The 15,890-nt window shown below is 43.8% G+C and overlaps 1 protein-coding gene and 1 long non-coding RNA gene across 18 annotated transcripts in view; one reads left to right on the top strand and one right to left on the bottom strand.

Moving 5' to 3' along the window:
* Positions 1-9,029: 9,029 nt before the first annotated feature.
* On the bottom strand, positions 9,030-15,223 carry LOC310713865. Its single transcript, XR_014529468.1, has 2 exons — positions 14,853-15,223; positions 9,030-11,344 (listed from the first exon to the last, which is right to left on the bottom strand). It is a non-coding gene; the product is annotated as an uncharacterized lncRNA (long non-coding RNA).
* A 94-nt stretch (positions 15,224-15,317) lies between these two features.
* Positions 15,318-15,890, top strand: part of EPB41L3 (erythrocyte membrane protein band 4.1 like 3) — a 141,832-nt gene continuing 141,259 nt past the window's right edge. For 9 of the 17 annotated variants that reach the window (XM_083518552.1, XM_083518554.1, XM_083518536.1 and 6 more), the window contains exon 1: positions 15,318-15,624. The gene's annotated coding sequence lies outside the window, so the exon portion shown is untranslated. The remainder of the gene's footprint in view (positions 15,625-15,890) is intronic. The other 8 variants (XM_083518553.1, XM_083518535.1, XM_083518551.1 and 5 more) reach the window with 1 other exon arrangement.

The following is a 15,890-nucleotide window of genomic DNA, read 5'->3' as shown; positions in this document are numbered from 1 at the left end:
TCGGAGTTATGGCTCTCCCTTGCATCCTCTGAGCCCTGCATCCCTTCCACACTGGAGGCATGGCTTTCTTCCTCCCTGAAAGAAGAGCTGCTTCTCAAGATCTTCGTAGGCTCCCTGTAACCCAACTGCCTTTCCACCTCTCGCCTCTGAGCTGATGGCAGTTCCCTGACAATAGGGAAACCATGACGGTTAAAGTAGTATAAATGTGCATTAGAGTATGGTGTGGATGTGACCCCAGTCCCTTGCTCCATCACACAGAATCATAGAAATGTAGAGTTGGATTGGACCACAAGGGTCATCTAGTCCAACCCCCTGCAATATAGCCATATTTGTCAACACCTGCACCGGAAACTGCACATTTAACAGAGGAAGCACTGGAAGATGCTGCTTCCCTTGCATTGCTTGGCATTTCAGAAAGTTCCATTTTGATAGGGTTTGTATTCTGAGAGGTGGGATATAAATAATATAAATTAAATTAAAATTAATACCATTCATCTAAAATTTTCTGGTAATAGCAAAAGGTAGCAAGAAGGGCAGGAAAAGTCCTCATGTGCATAGGGAAGTCAGATCTGTTTGGATCTCAGCCCATGTCATTTCCATAAAATGTCACTGCATCTCATCAAACGGAAGGCCTCCCCCCACCCTCATCAAAACATAAGAAACAAATAGATGCCCCAATCCAGCTAAGGAGATCTGAGCAAGTAGACTTACATGCAGCCCTGGGAACGATGAACATAAATGCACAACAGTCTGTGGATATAATTTATTTCCACTGCACTGCATTCAATGGGGTGGGCCTTAAAATGTACACCCCTTCCACATGCTGGCATAAATACCTTTTCTTTAGCATGACTAGAGCTGGACTAGGGCAATCAATTTTAATTAGAAAATATTTCCAGGTGAGAGTGAGCACTGATATTTTTTCTCATTAGTACAGTTTACCCTCACATAAAATATAGATCGAGCACAAAAATATATAACGGTGCCCTGTACTCTTGAAATAGATTTGAATTATGATTGAAAATAAATAAACGAATCAATAACTCTTTAGCTCAGGTCTGTATCTTCCAAAATATATTAGAAGTGGTGCTGCTGTTTTTACTTGACTTCCTCCATAATGGACTCAAAAGAGATATGGATTAAATTTTGTCTTTTTTTTTTTTTTTTAAAAAAGAGCAACATTTTAATCTGACAGCACTGTGCCTGCATCTAGTTGGAGGCTTCTCTGGTCTTTGTAGCCAGACCAGTTTCTCCATCCCTGAACTCGGTTGTTTCATGTATCAGGCACATGGCTGAAAGATGCCCCCGATTCACCCAGCTGTACAGATGTGCATCTATGTACAGGCTTATCCCTTCCATGAGCTAAGGTGAGGAGGCTCTTCGCTCAAGTGGCAGGACAGGAAGGACTGTGCCCCTTTGTTTGCTCTCTGTTACTGTTAGCCAGCTGCATGGCCTTCTTCTACCATCAGTCCTGGCCCAGCAGTCCATATACCCTGCCAGCTCCAGTCCAAGAGAGATAGCCTATGCTTGCCTGTTGTTACTTACAAAGAGCCTGCGGGATTCAATGGCCAATGGTCCATACATTCCAGCATCCAAAGTGGCTGAGACAACCCAGTCAGATTATCCTGTTCTCATAGTGGGCAACCAGGTGTCTATGAGAAACTGTTGAATAGCCACCGGCAGCTGCTACATAGCAGTGCCATCACCATTTTGCTGCATTGGCAAAAGCTGCTTGAAGTGTCTGGCCCTGTTAAGGATCTCCAAAGCTATCTCTTTCTGTCAGCCCCATCCCATGCCTTCCTTGGAGTGAGGCACTATGGGGTGAGGTGGCCCCTACAAAGGGCTCAAACCACTGCTTTGCCATGGTAGCAAAACCTGGTTATTCCCAGACAGAGGGACTGAGGATGAATGCTTGCGTCACTCCTCAGAACAAGGCATTTGGGCAGGGAGCAGGAGTGCTGCACCATCAGGGCTGAGGAGGAAGAGGAGGAGGGTTAGAAGTGAGAAGCGGTTCCCCCATAAACACACACAGTATCATGGGGCAAGGTCAGAAGGAGATGGAGCAGCAGGTGGAGAGGGACCTGGGGGGTATTTGCTGGTCTGTCTTAAGTGATAAGGATGTATTGGATCTCATTTGTTGGACTGCAAAACTTAAAGGACACTGGATTTGGTACCAATCATCACAACACCCAAAGAAATTGATGCTTCCAAGCAATACTAAGAAACAAGAAAAATTAGGACAACCTTCATCAACTAGGTGCCTTTCAGATATTTTAAATTCCAATTCTCATGAACCCCAAGCCAATGCACCTGAGCTGCGAGTTGTAATAGAATTCATATGGAGGGCACCACGTTGGAGATAAGGCTTTTAGGAACAAAAAATTTAAAATGGGTGGATGTTAGAATTCTGCCTAAAGGATATGCTTTGGGCTCTATACAAACTTGAAAGTAAGAAGCCGTGGTGTTCTAGAATGAAACTGCTATTCTTAAAAGGACATCTGGGATTATAATTTAGGATGAATTATGATGCAATGCTGCAAACGGCACAAATAAAAATCATGAGTTCTGTCTGTAGCATTCATTCATATGCATATCAGACCCACCCGCAAATCTCCTTGGTTCCATGTGTCTTTAAAAAATATATATTTGTAAAGTTATTCGTGTGATTAGGAATTTTCAGGACATTATAATATAGAGCACTAATGTACTAAATTGCTGAGATTACAATGTTAGGCAAAGATACTACTAGGTGATATAGTTCATGTCAAAATTAGACATCGGTCCATTATAGCCAGGAAGATAATTCTGCCTTATATGGTGCTATTGGTGCTGTAATTAGGAACTGGAAAATGTGGCTATTAATTCTTTCAACCCAAATAAGAGTAGACATAGATTCTTTTCCTATGCACTCATTAAATGATGTACATCTTTATTAAACAATGATGGCTATTATTTTTAGCACATAGTTTGAGTAGTTGTTTGCCTATTCTGTATTTTTTTATTATAAAAATGTCACTATGAATTATTCTGTCTGTATTCCTTTCTGAGTGTTAAGAGTAATCTCATCAAAGAGAGAAGGATAATGAAATGTCTTTCCCCTACTTCTGTAGCCTTTGGATTCCAGAATGCTTTTCTCCTTTCCTAGGAACAGCCACAATCTAAGTTAACAGTGTGAGCAGCTGAGCTATATAAATGCTTTCAGATATAGAAAGATATCAGATATGTCAAGTAATAGAAACGTTTTGAAACAGCAAGAATCTTGCAAAGGCCCAGCATTGTGCTCAAGCATCATTTCAAACATGTGAAGTACAATCAGAACAATGTGTTTGGTTTTTATTTTAATTTACTTTATCAGCATACACATTTTTCATGGTTGTGCATTCCAAAAGCTAAAAAATATAACTCAGACCTACCATTTGCATACCGTCCAACATTCTTCATAGGGTGGTGTTGTGGGTTAAACCACTGTGCCGCTTGGGCTTGCCGATCGAAAGGTCGGCAGTTCGAATCCCCACGACGGGGCTCCTGCCAACCTAGCAATTTGAAAGCACATCAAAGTACAAGTAGATAAATAGGTACCACTTCAGCAGAAAGGTAAACAGCGTTTCTGTGTGCTATTCTGGTTTCGCCAGAAGCGGCTTAGTCATGCTGGCCACATGACCCGGAAAAACTGTCTGCGGAAGCGGACAAACGCCAGCTCTCTTGGCCTGTAAAGTGAGATGAGCGCCGCAACCCTGGAGTCGTTCACAACTGTCAGAGGTCCCTTTACCTTTACCTCAGATGAAAATAGGGACATTCTATTCTACGTCAGTATCACTGCTTAAACATTTTGTGCTGATCCAAAAGTTATTAGTGGAAACACACAAAACCATAATATTTTAAGCACAGAAATGTTTGAATTTAAGTTTTGTATTTATGGAAGCCTGGGGGGGGCTCAAATTAATAAATACAATTAAATCTCTTTCTGTGTGTACACATATACAACATTAACAGTAAATACAACATTATAAAAAATAAACATTATTGAAAAATAAATAAATACCACATGGGTGGAAAGTCTTCATTACAAGCTGCCATGCAACCAAACAAGCAATTGCTCTTCAGTGCTGCTGCTTCCACTTTCAAATGGAGCTTTTAAACAGCAAAATTTCCCACATAACTTCCCAGCTATGACTGAAGGCCATAACATGAGCACAGCCAATCCCGATTTCAACTTAAGTTTTTTGAGAAGTTTGCTCTTTTCTTGCCATCAAGCCTCTGTATGGGAAAGATAAGATTTTGCTTTGGGGATCAGATGTTGCATTTGGAACTCTTAAATACATTGATTTTTGCTGCCATCACTGCACACAAACTATTTCTTATTCCCATGTGCTCTGCATATGCTCAGGTTGAAGCTTGTCCTTCTGGTGACTTTCCTAAAGAGCTTTGAACCTCACTTATGTTCTTTTTGAACATGCTGAAAATGCCTTCAGAAAAAGCATTGCTGTGTGGGATGAGAAAGACGTATTCGGCCATTTGAGAGAGAAAGCTAAACTATGGTTGCCCAGTAGCTGGATCCTGTAGCTTTGAAACCTGATGCCAAGAAACCTACTTGAAATGCACATAATGTTGCACAACGGGCTTCATAATTTACAAAATCCACATTCTGGGGCAGGCAGCATGGAAGGGGTTTCTTTTTGGGAGGAAAGTGTCACAATGGAAACATACCCTCCAACATTTCCCTGATGAAAATAGGGACGACCCATTCCATAATGATAATGTTACTATTTATACCCCACACATCTTACTTGGTTGCCCCAGTCACTCTGGGCAGCTTCCAACATATAGAAAAACATAATAAAACATTAAACATTTTAAAAGACTTCCCAATACAGGATTGCCTTCAGATGGCTCAGGGGTCAGATAACTCCATACCCTCCAACATTTCACCAATGAAAATAGAGACATCCTAAGGAAAAGTGGGACATTCCGGGATCAAATCAGAAACTGGAATGGCTTCTCTAAATCAGGGACGTCCCTGGAAAATAGGGACACTTGGAGGGTCTGTAGAAAAGCAGCAGAATCTGATTCTGAAAGTGGCAATGAAAGGGAACTCCTGAACAACATAAGATTTGGAAATGGGAGTGGGCAGCACTTTGCCCCACCCCTAAGTCAGCTCCATCCCTTTCCACCTCCCACCCCACTCCCAGGCTGATCTCCAGAGTTTTTAGCAGAGACAAACCCCAGGTGAGATTTTGCTCAGTGAGGGGTGGGTGTGGAGAGAAGGAGTGGCCAGGAACAGAGTAGAAACAGGGAGGACACATTGCAAGTATCTCACTCAAATAATAAACACTGATCCACTCAGGGAACCAGCAACCTGTGCCAGGTTTTGTCAACACACCTGGAAGATGATGCATGGAGAACAGAACATGGATGGCCTCTTTGAGACATATACTTCTTCATGAATGAAAGCCTAAATGAATACCGTATTTTTCACTCCATAAGACGCACCAGACCATAAGACGCACCTAGTTTTTGGAGGAGGAAAACAAGAAGAAAAAATATTTTGAATCCCAGAAGCCAGAACAGCAAGAGGGATCGCTGTGCAGCGAAAGCAGCGATCCCGCTTGCTGTTCTGGCTTCCGGGATAAGCTGCGCAGCCTACATTCGCTCCATAAAGCGCACACACATTTCCCCTTACTTTTTAGGAGGGAAAAACTGAGTCTTATAGAGCAAAAAATACGGTAAATGTTCAGCTTATATGTAAGTGGAAACTCAAAGAATTAAACTCAGGAGGAGATCTTTGTCCATTTAGTTAACTTGAAAGTAATGTCCATGGTTTGAAATAGTTTATGATTAGATTTGGAAAGAACATTAAATTATGTTTGAATAGCTATCATAGCAGAACAGTCTGACCTGGATACAGAGGCAAAATACTAATCGAACCATATAGTCCCTGGTTCTCCTCAAAGTTTCCTGCAGGGCAGTTGGCACTCATCACCTGAACCTTCCCCCTGCTGGTAAAATGATCTGGTAAAATGAATGGTTTTAGGTCTTGGGGCCAAAACAATCTCAACCTTTTCTAAAACCTGATATGGGCAAGAAGCCCAACTCACTGCATGGAATGGTGAACCATTTTTTGTAACCATAAATGATGCTTCAGGATGAACCAAGACAAGCTTAAGGTGTCTTATGTCAGTGGCGGACCTTGGGTCTCCAATTTCAGCAGCATCCTTTGTGACACCAAATTTTGGGACCCTTCCCCCACCTCTTGTGCTTCGTTCTAAATACAGTGGTGCCTCGGGTTAAGAACTTAATTCATTATGAGGATTCGTTCTCAACCTGAAACTGTTCTTAACCTGAGGTACCACTTTAGCTAATGGGGCCTCCCGCTGCCGCACAATTTCTGTTCTCATCCTGAAGCAAAGTTCTTAACCCGAGGTACTGTTTCTGGGTTAGCAGAGTCTGTAACCTGAAGCGTCTGTAACCCGAGGTACCACTGTAATAGTTGTGATGTCCCCTTCAGTGCCCCTGAGGCTCTGCACCCAGTGTGACCAAACTGGTCATGCTCCCCTCAATCCGCCTCTGCAGTCATCAGTTATCAGACCATGGGAAATGTGTTGGTTGATAGCCATAGAAGTTGGACTCTGTTAAGGGGCATGTACATAATCAACTAACTCCGAAAATGGATGGTGCTGACAAAGAGGAGCTATGCCATAATGGGCAGAAGGTCACTGCGGTAGACCTTGAAGCTGAATATGTGAAAGTCATATATAGGGATTTCAATCTTTACTCCCCAGCCCCACAACTTAAAGTGTGTTAAATATTCTTAGGGAAAACAGCATAGTTTAAGTCATTAAATGCCTAGCCAAAGCAGCAAAAATGGCAATTACTTAGTTGCATTTTATGTTACATTGCATTTTATTGTCTGTTGCATTGTATTGTGATGCAATATTAAAACAAGACACATATTTCACGTTGCTACAGTGTAATAAAACTATAGTAGGAGTAACCCTTAGCTTTTACAAAACCAGCTACACCAAGCAAAATCTTAAATTTAGCAGAAGTACCATGTAGTCAAGCAGTCAGTGCTGCCGTGAATTTAATGTTGCATTTCCTGATTTGGGTGTAATTTAATCCTTGGGGGAAAGAGTGAGCCTGCACCATGCTATTTAATTCCTTAACCAGAGGAAGTGAATGCAGCTGCACTTATTTGCATAGTGGGGGGATGAGCTTTTTTTTAGTAGGGGTGGGGAGTGACATCTGTTGAAGTGGAGCCCTGCTAAGATTGGGCAATGGGTTAAGAGGCACTTCTCATAGCACAGCCACCATGCATGGCATGGATGGTGAAAACACAAAAGGGGACTTTTTCTCTTACAGCATCCTGTCTCTGAAACTTCCTCCTGGGGCAGATCAGGTCCTTCCCTGACAATATTCTGGCAGAATTTAAATATATTTTATTTGCCTTGAGTAAGAAGAAGTCAGAAAAAATCAGGCGCCGTAGATTTTAAACAGTCATTTTAATTAATGTATATTGGATATGGTTTGATAGGGTTTTATGTTATTAGGTCAATGTTTCCTGGAAGGTGGTGGCTTGTAAAAAGAGAAAAACCACAACCTTCTGAGTAATCTGGTTCTAGTGTCCTTGAAGCTGTGGGGCATGGGTCTGTTTTGTCTACAAGTATCACTTCAGAGGAGCTAAGAAGATGCTGCCTCCCTTGTACAAAAGCTAAGCATTCTGCAAGCACAAGGGCAGAGGAGAATTTGTGTCCTGAGCCCCATGTAACCCAATCTTCTTTGAATTTGCTAAGGGAAGATTAGGGATGCTTGAGATCAACACCCTAAAACATGGATGCCAACGTTCTTCAAAACTTAATCAACAGAATGCATTGTGTGATTGAAGTGGGGAGAAGTTGGAGAGAGGAAACTAGTTCTTCTTCCAGGGGGGCTTTACTGAAGCAAATCATATTAAAGAACTGGACAATTAATGGAATATGTACTCCATCAGCTTATCCTCATGAGCTTAATCAGAAGGGAAATAATTCTATGCAATCTGCAGTTGCCTGAGTGGGACTGGAGGAATTCTGAGCTGTTCATGAGAGCAGTTGTAATCAAAGTCTGCTTCAGTGCTTTGCCTTGATTTTGCTTTTATTCTGGGACCTGCAATGTTTCTGCCTTCTGGTGCCACAGGTGTCACCTCCTCTTTCCCATGCATCCTTTCTCAGTGCGGGTAAATAAACAAACTGTTATAATGGCTCTGTAAGGATTCACTGCTCTATGAAAGGCTGCATTGAACTTCACAAGACTTCACATCCTGCAAGAAAAGAAATACTTTTGTTTCTTCCATCGCATATCTGGATATCTCTGAGGCCTTTTCTAACCAATACATTGTTCCCAGATTACCTTACTTCAAAAGTAGGTAAAATGCATTTGGGGCTTTGAAGCTTTGCATGTTAGATGTGGCTTCCTGGTTTATGAATGAGGTAACCCCAAACTATCTATCTCCTCCAAGGGGTTATTTGAGATTATCCATGGATAGATGGAGAAGAAATTTACACCTTCTGTAACAATATGCAAACTTTCAAAATTCACACTTCTCTGAATTTTGCTATGTAGTTTTCCAATCAAATAAGGGACGCGGGTGGCACTGTGGGTTAAACCACAGAGCCTAGGACTTGCTGATCAGAAGGTCGGTGGTTCGAAACCCCGCAACGGGGTGAACTCCTGTTGCTCGGTCCCGGCTCCTGCCAACCTAGCAGTTTGAAAGCAGGTCAAAGTGCAAGTAGATAAATAGGTACCACTCCGGTGGGAAGGTAAACAGCATTTCCGTGCGCTGCTCTAGTTCGCCAGAAGCGGCTTAGTCATGATGGCCACATGACCTGGAAGCTGTACGCCGGCTCCCTCGGCCAATAAAGCGAGATGAGCTCTGCAACCCCAGAGTCAGTCACAACTGGACCTAATGGTCAGGGGTCCCTTTACTTTACCTTTGCAATCAAATAATGTGCATAATAGGGTAAAGTGTGCATAAAGGTGATCAATAAGAGAAAACAGAATCTTAAATACATTTTATTAGGGGATATGGCTTGCAAAAATTGGTATATCCGGCAATATTGCATACAAAGACATGCATTATTGGTAGGCAGCCCCAAGACATTTTGCCACTAGAAGCAATATAGAAAATGCCACTCTGCCCATCAGGGCATGCAGGATATACAGAGGAGGTTGACAAACGCAGGAGGTAGTAAGCAGCACACTCCTCAGAAGCTGCCCCCTCCCCCGCTGCCTAGAGCCTGAGGCCACTGTCTTACCTCACCTCATGAGTGAGGCAGCTGTGATAATAGGAGAAATTTGTACTAAAATGGCAATATATCTTCAGGAGGACTGGTGCAGAAATGTGGAGAACCAAACCTAAGACTGGGAAAATTAGAATCTGAGACAAAACAAAATCAACACAATTATCCATCCTGAGCTACATGTCACAAAACTTTTAAATCCAGAGGAACAAAAATCCTGATGAGTCTGTGAACTCTTTCATGCTCTGCCCAACCTGGCAATTCACAGAAAAGAATAACTAGACATACTTCCCCCTTAGTTGCTTTATTCTCAGACAGATGGTGTGTATTATTCTGGGGGGAAGTTGATACTACTCACTGGTCCTTTTTTCTAACTGTCATTGTGCTGCAACTCTATGTGGACGCCCTGAGAATAAAACTGCAGAGGAAATCCTATAGGGGAGGGAAGCATTTGTTGTCCTGAATTCCAAGCACTCCTAATCAGCACAAGTAGGAAGGCATATTATCCAGACAATTGCTTGTGTTCCTCTGATTTGGAAGAGGGGAAGCAGCACACCCACGTTTTCATCCAAACAAGACACCTAAATTGAGGTTTGGAGTTCAAGAAGAATTCAGAGTTCTCCTAATTAGTGCTTGCAGTTTTGTATATAGAGATCTTCCTTGAACTTTAGGAATCATGGTTTAAGACAGGGATGGCCAAGCTGCCACCCTCCAGATCTTGTTGGACTCAGCCCTGGTCATCAGCTCCAGCCAGTATGGCCAATGGTCAGGGATCAAAGAAACTATAGACCAGCAGCACCTAGAGGGTCACAGTTTTCCATCCCTGATTTATAATACACACATGCAGCACTGAATGATATAGCTAGCCCAGTGTTTCTCATACATGGGTCTCCAGCTGTTGTTTGACTACAACTCCCATCATCCCTAGCTAGCAGGACCAATGGTCAGGGATGATGGGAGTTGTAGTCCAACAACAGCTGGGGATCCAAGTTTGAGAAACATTGGCATAGTCAATAACAGTCATCTTATCCTCTTTAACTGTAGAAAAAAATGTAACATAAACAAACAAATAAAACAACTGATAGAAAACAGTCAGTTTAAATGTATACAAGTATAAATCTCTCCAGCCTGGAGAAGAAATTTAGCTGAAAGGGTGATGCTTAAGGCTGTCAGAAGCTAAAGAAAAGCAAACATTTGAGATGAAAGTGTTACGAAATTGTAGCATTGCTACTGTCACATTGCAGAATATTTCCCCCTCCATGTCACTGAAGCTAAAGCATTTTGCCTTTCTTGCAGTGTCCTTGTAGGTTGCTCCAGGAAATCAAGCTGTCACAAGCATCTGGACCTCTTAGTACACAAATGGCAGCACATGTAATAATGGTAGCAAAAAGGCAGTGGCCTGTTCTGAGAATGGCCTCATAATCTTCCATACAGAAGGCAGGAGGGTAGACTGAGAAGATGAAAAAAGAGGAAGAGTTGCCATCAACAAATTTGCCTTCTCATGCCACAGATGCCACAGCCATTAAAATATACCTTGGGAAGCTATTTGTTCTGCTGTAGCCAAATAACACTAGAAAGAAACCCAAGACGATCAATTGCGTAGTATGACTCTCATGCTCTGCACTGAAATAATATGTGCACAAAACGATACATTTTATGAACACATTTTGTGAATTTTAGGAATGGCTGAAGGGAGCAGTGCAGAGACAAGACACGCCATGGTGGATGTGCAGCAGCACAACTAGACACCTTCATCTTCCCCCGGCTGCAGATGTCTCTGCAGCATTGGTCTCTAGCCACAAAATTTGTCAGGCTGAGAATATTTATAAATGCTATTCACAAAAACATTAGCCACCTCTTTATTTCTTAAAGCAGGTCCAGATTTCACATGTTTTAAAATAAAAATTGGGTGTGATCACAGATTGTCATGTTGTATCATCTATTCTTCTAAGCAGATCTCAGAAAAAATAATGTGTTCACATGTGTAGGGATTAGTGCAGTGGTGAAAAGGACTTCCATCACTAAGGAAGGGATTCTGAAAATGAGATTCCACCAACCATGATTCTGAGTACCTTGTGATAAATAACAGGAGGGTTTTATTATTATTATTATCTTGCTGTAAAAGTCTTGCATTTATATATATATATATATATATATATATATATATATATATATATATATATATATGTGTGTGTGTGTGTGTGTGTGTATATGTATATATATATACTGCATAATAGTTCTAGCTTTCCTCAGCTTTAAAAGAGATGCACGACATCGTCTCACATTCATTATTATCATTAAGTCAGGCCTATAGAACTTTTCAGTGCAGAATATACTTTGTCTCACTTAGCTATTTTGCAGCTGTGTTATAGCAGCAAATTGTCTGTACTTCACGCAGTCACTCCATAAGCTGCTTGGTCTACCACATCTTCCTATCTCAAATATATAATTGTCCCTAGAGAACCATTTTTTACTCCTTCAGAAATCAAATACCACTGAGCGGAGAAGGAAAACATTCCATGGCATAAAAGCTGTTATCCATACATCAAATTCAAATCAGTGACATTTTCTTTCCTGCTGTACAAGCGGGAAAAACCTAGAGGTTGACATTTTATTTTGAAACTCTAAGTAGGTATTTCTAAAGCGACTAATATTTACATAATATGACCCAGCCCCTGGGGCTCTTGCACTGATTCATCCATGAGCACGAATGGACACTACAAGTTGTCAACAGCACTCCTTGACTCCCATCTCTTGTGTGGAGTTTTTCCTTCCTGCATACGATTGGCCAATGACTCAGGGTGCCTTTAATTGGAGATTGGAGGAGGGAGAACTGATTTATGCAAAGCACTTGCTCCATCTCTTGAGTTACAGCTTTTTGTGAAGGATACCAGAGTATTGTGGTTACTCCTTCTCTGCTAGTTGTTGCACACTAGAATCAAGTTGATAAAGACTAATGTTGGGGCATAGGGTATAGAGATTCTGTTTCAATGCACATGAGTGGACTAGACAATTCCCAGGTCACAGCCAGTCTTATAAGGCTGTGAATATTCTGAAGCACAAAGCATTTATTTTTCCAAATTAGAGCAACTCTGGGCACTGGCAAAGAGAAGGACTGAGGGGCCAGAAGGTGGCTTTGCACTGCTGAAAGTCTGTAAGGGTGGCAAAATGAATTTCCCTTCTCCTTTGCCTCCCTGCTATGTCAGCTCAGCTGCTTTATGGTGCCTTATCTTTCCTGCTTATTAGCAATTGCAAAGTAGACTGTGCTTTCCTTTGTGGTCACTGTCTGCATGGATCAATCAATGGATACCATTAACCTACTCAGTGTTGTCTCTGCAAAGGAAAGAAAGACTGTGTGTTGCTGCAGGGTGATTAAGCTATTTCATTCAGTAGGGATCCAGAGTATACTCCTGTGAAGAACATGGACATACCTAGAATAAAATAGAAGAGTATTGATATTGTAGGCAAAAATCTACCTACCAGTTAAGCTGGTTTCTTTCTTTTTTCTTTCTTTTAAGGAATTCAATAATTAATTTAACTAGCAGTTGATAAATCGGGGGGGGGGGCGATCTCTTTTACTAAAATCAAACTTCACTGGAGAAAGGGAGGGAAGATTACTGGAAAACTTGTCTACAAGGTATTGACTTTCCTGAACCTGCTCCAGAAGACTGAAGTAGTGCCTGGCTGTTCTGATTTCTCAATAGAATCTTAAATAAAATAGAACTGAGGCAAGCCAACTACTGAACTAGCCTTTCCATTATAAATCTAGAATGCCATTACCAAGAAGAATTAAACAGCATTAAAGCGTGGGCAGAGAAAAATCAAATCCTTGCTGCTTTTATAGAGCATCCTATTTCTGTATTGAGACAGCTCCCTGAGAAAGCTGCAAGGCTCTCTTAGCAACACAGAACAAAGTACAAGTTGATTTCATTTACATAGGCATAAACCTAGAATAATTCCCTGGTGTTACCCCATCAGTGCAACCCAAGTTGAACTGCCAGCTTTTTGTGTGTGGGAGATTCCCTTTTCTTCCTATACTGGAGGGCACCCATTGACAGACAAGAAAGACAAAAGCTTTATTGTGTGTGACTGTTAATTTTGTTCACACATGGATTGCACTCACACACAGTGATCAAGGAAAGCCCAAAATGTGGATATGTGAAACATGATTGCAACATTTGAAATGGCCACATGCAGCATGTAGCCACCAAGTTTTAGGCTAGTGAGCAAGACACTGATCATAGCAAGGGAGTGCGGCATTCTTGATTGATCCCTGTATGGAAGTGGTGTCAAAACAGCAGCTGCGAGAGAAAGCAGGGCTATGCTAGCTGCCCCTTTCTACCTGTAGGTCAAGGAGTGGCAGGCAGAAGGGCCTGCTGACTACTGTGGTGGTAAAGGGAGAGTTGATAGCAGGCAAAAGGTAGGTAGTTTGCGCTGTATGTTTTGAGTTCTCTGCCATGAATTAATGGATTGATCTTGGGGTTAGTCTTGTGGGATGTGAAACACAAGAGCAGTCAAGTACAACATCCCTAGAGTGGACATAAAAGGGGATGTCTGGACCAGCCAGTTGAAACTTCCTGTTTCTCCTGTCTGGGACAGAATTCCTCTACATGTGACCAGAGGTGGGCATGGCCTCACCTGTGCAGGTAACAAAAGCATAGGACTGGCCACCATCTCTCTCTCTCTGACTACTTTCATTGAAAAAGCAACATCTGCTTAGCCAAAGATGCTCTCTTGGCTTCCAGCCAAGAGAGGACAAAGGGACTGTCTCTTTATGGGATAGTTTCCAGGTGTATGTTACTTTTCTAAGCTAAGTTTGCTTTCTGGGATCCAACTGTGAACAGAATGTGAGTAAACTCTTTTTATACTTTTATGAAGACTGTGTTGTGTCTTATCTTTTATGAGGGAATAAAGGGGAAATACCAGGACAGTTATTATAGAGGCTGTAGCGAGTCTGAGCAAATGCATCCTCTGTGAGTTTAAAAAGGGGAATGTTACTCTGCTAAATTGTGGAACTTGTTAACATAAGTTGGAAAGGCTATAATCAAACAATATATCGTCTCCTGCATCCCTGAACATTCCCACAAGTCTTAGCCTCTTTGTTCTCTCCCTGTTCAATGGGCCAGCATTTATCAGAAGCCTAACGCCTTGGCCATATAATTTGATACAAAGGCAATGGCTTTGCTCACTTTCTTGACATGCACTCTGCACTAATGTGATCACTTGCTTCCTCTCTGTGGCACAGGCTGTGTGACTCTAGGAGGGGGCTGATAAAGTGTGTGGAAAAGGTATCCCTTGGCTGCAGTCATCTTGTAAGCACACAATTGTGGCCCTCCAAGTGTACTTCCGGTGGGCTATGCTGACTGGAGCCCAACAGCATCGGGGAAAGGAGCACAGGTTTTCCATCTCTGCTTTACGCATTCAGGGGTGGGAATCTGTGATGTCATTGGAAGATGAAAGGTTAGTAGCGACTCCGGACTATCTTAGTTGTCCCTTTCTACCTCTGTGGCAAGGAGCTGCAAGCAGAATTACCCCATCCGCGCCAGTCGGCATTGCCAATGGGCAGGGGCAAGGGCGTACCTAGGGGTTGGTCAGGTTGGTCCCCGCCAAGGGCGCAGGTCCAGGGGAGGGCTGCAAAAATAGCGCCGCTCCACTTTGGCTCAGAGTGGTCAGGAGCTACGTGCTCTCCGGGCCGCTTCTTGCCAAGGGTGCCTCATCATGCCTCTGGCTAGGGGTGCTGGGTGCTGCAGTTCAGCAACCTCTGGAAGCCAGACGAGCAGAGTTCGCTCTGCAGCCTTCCTCCTCTCCCAGCTCTATAAAAGTTCCATTTAGCTTTCGCTTCTTCCGTCCCAAAGAGCCATCCATCATCGCGAGCAAATGGCCCGACAGGTCTGCTCCAGGGCTGGCTGCCCATCAGAATCTCTCCTCTCCCTGCGGAAAGCAGCGGCGTCCAGACTGCGCACACCGGGGGGGGGAGAGGAGGAGGCGGAGCGGGGCGGCCAGTGGGAATCCGACGGCGCACCAATGGGGAGGCGCTTTGGAGAGCAGGGGCGTGGCCGCGGCGCTCGGGTCGCTCTGTCAGGCAGGCTCCCAGGGCTGCGAGCGCCGCCGCTGCAGGTGGGGAAAGGAGCGTCAGGAGGAGAAGCCGCCCGGCTTGGCAGCTCGCTCGCTCGCTCTCCCGCCGTCCTGAAGGGTTTCCAAGCGCGCCCCGGAGCCGCGCCACCCTGGTTCCTCGGAGCCTGGGCGAAAGCTGCCGCCGGCTGGCGCCCGCGCTACTTTCCCAGGAGGAAGCGGCCAGCGGGGGCTGAGCGGGACTCTCGGCGGCCGCTGCTGCTGGCGGCGGGTCTCTCAGGTGAGGCGCCTCGCCGCTTCTGGCTCCTGTCCCGCGCGGCCAAGTCTGAGGGAGGGAGGGCGGGCGGCGGACCCGAGCGGCTTCTGCTCGATGCGTCGCCGGAGAGCGGCGTCCTGCCCTTGGTTTGAGGTCAGCGGGAAGGGCTGGGCGAGGGACAGATGCCGCTCTCGCCGCCCTGCTGCGTCTCCGTCCGGCGAGGAGGCGGTGAAGGGAGCGAGATAGGTATCAGGGGAGAAAAACATGCCGCGGAGCGGGGGGGGGGGGTC

This window comes from Podarcis liolepis (genome assembly GCF_965112155.1).
Source record: "Podarcis liolepis genome assembly, chromosome: 8".
NCBI classification, from domain to species: Eukaryota; Metazoa; Chordata; class Lepidosauria; order Squamata; family Lacertidae; genus Podarcis; species Podarcis liolepis.
The sequence above is the reverse complement of the archived record's forward strand: the minus strand, read 5'-3'. Positions and strand labels throughout refer to the sequence as shown.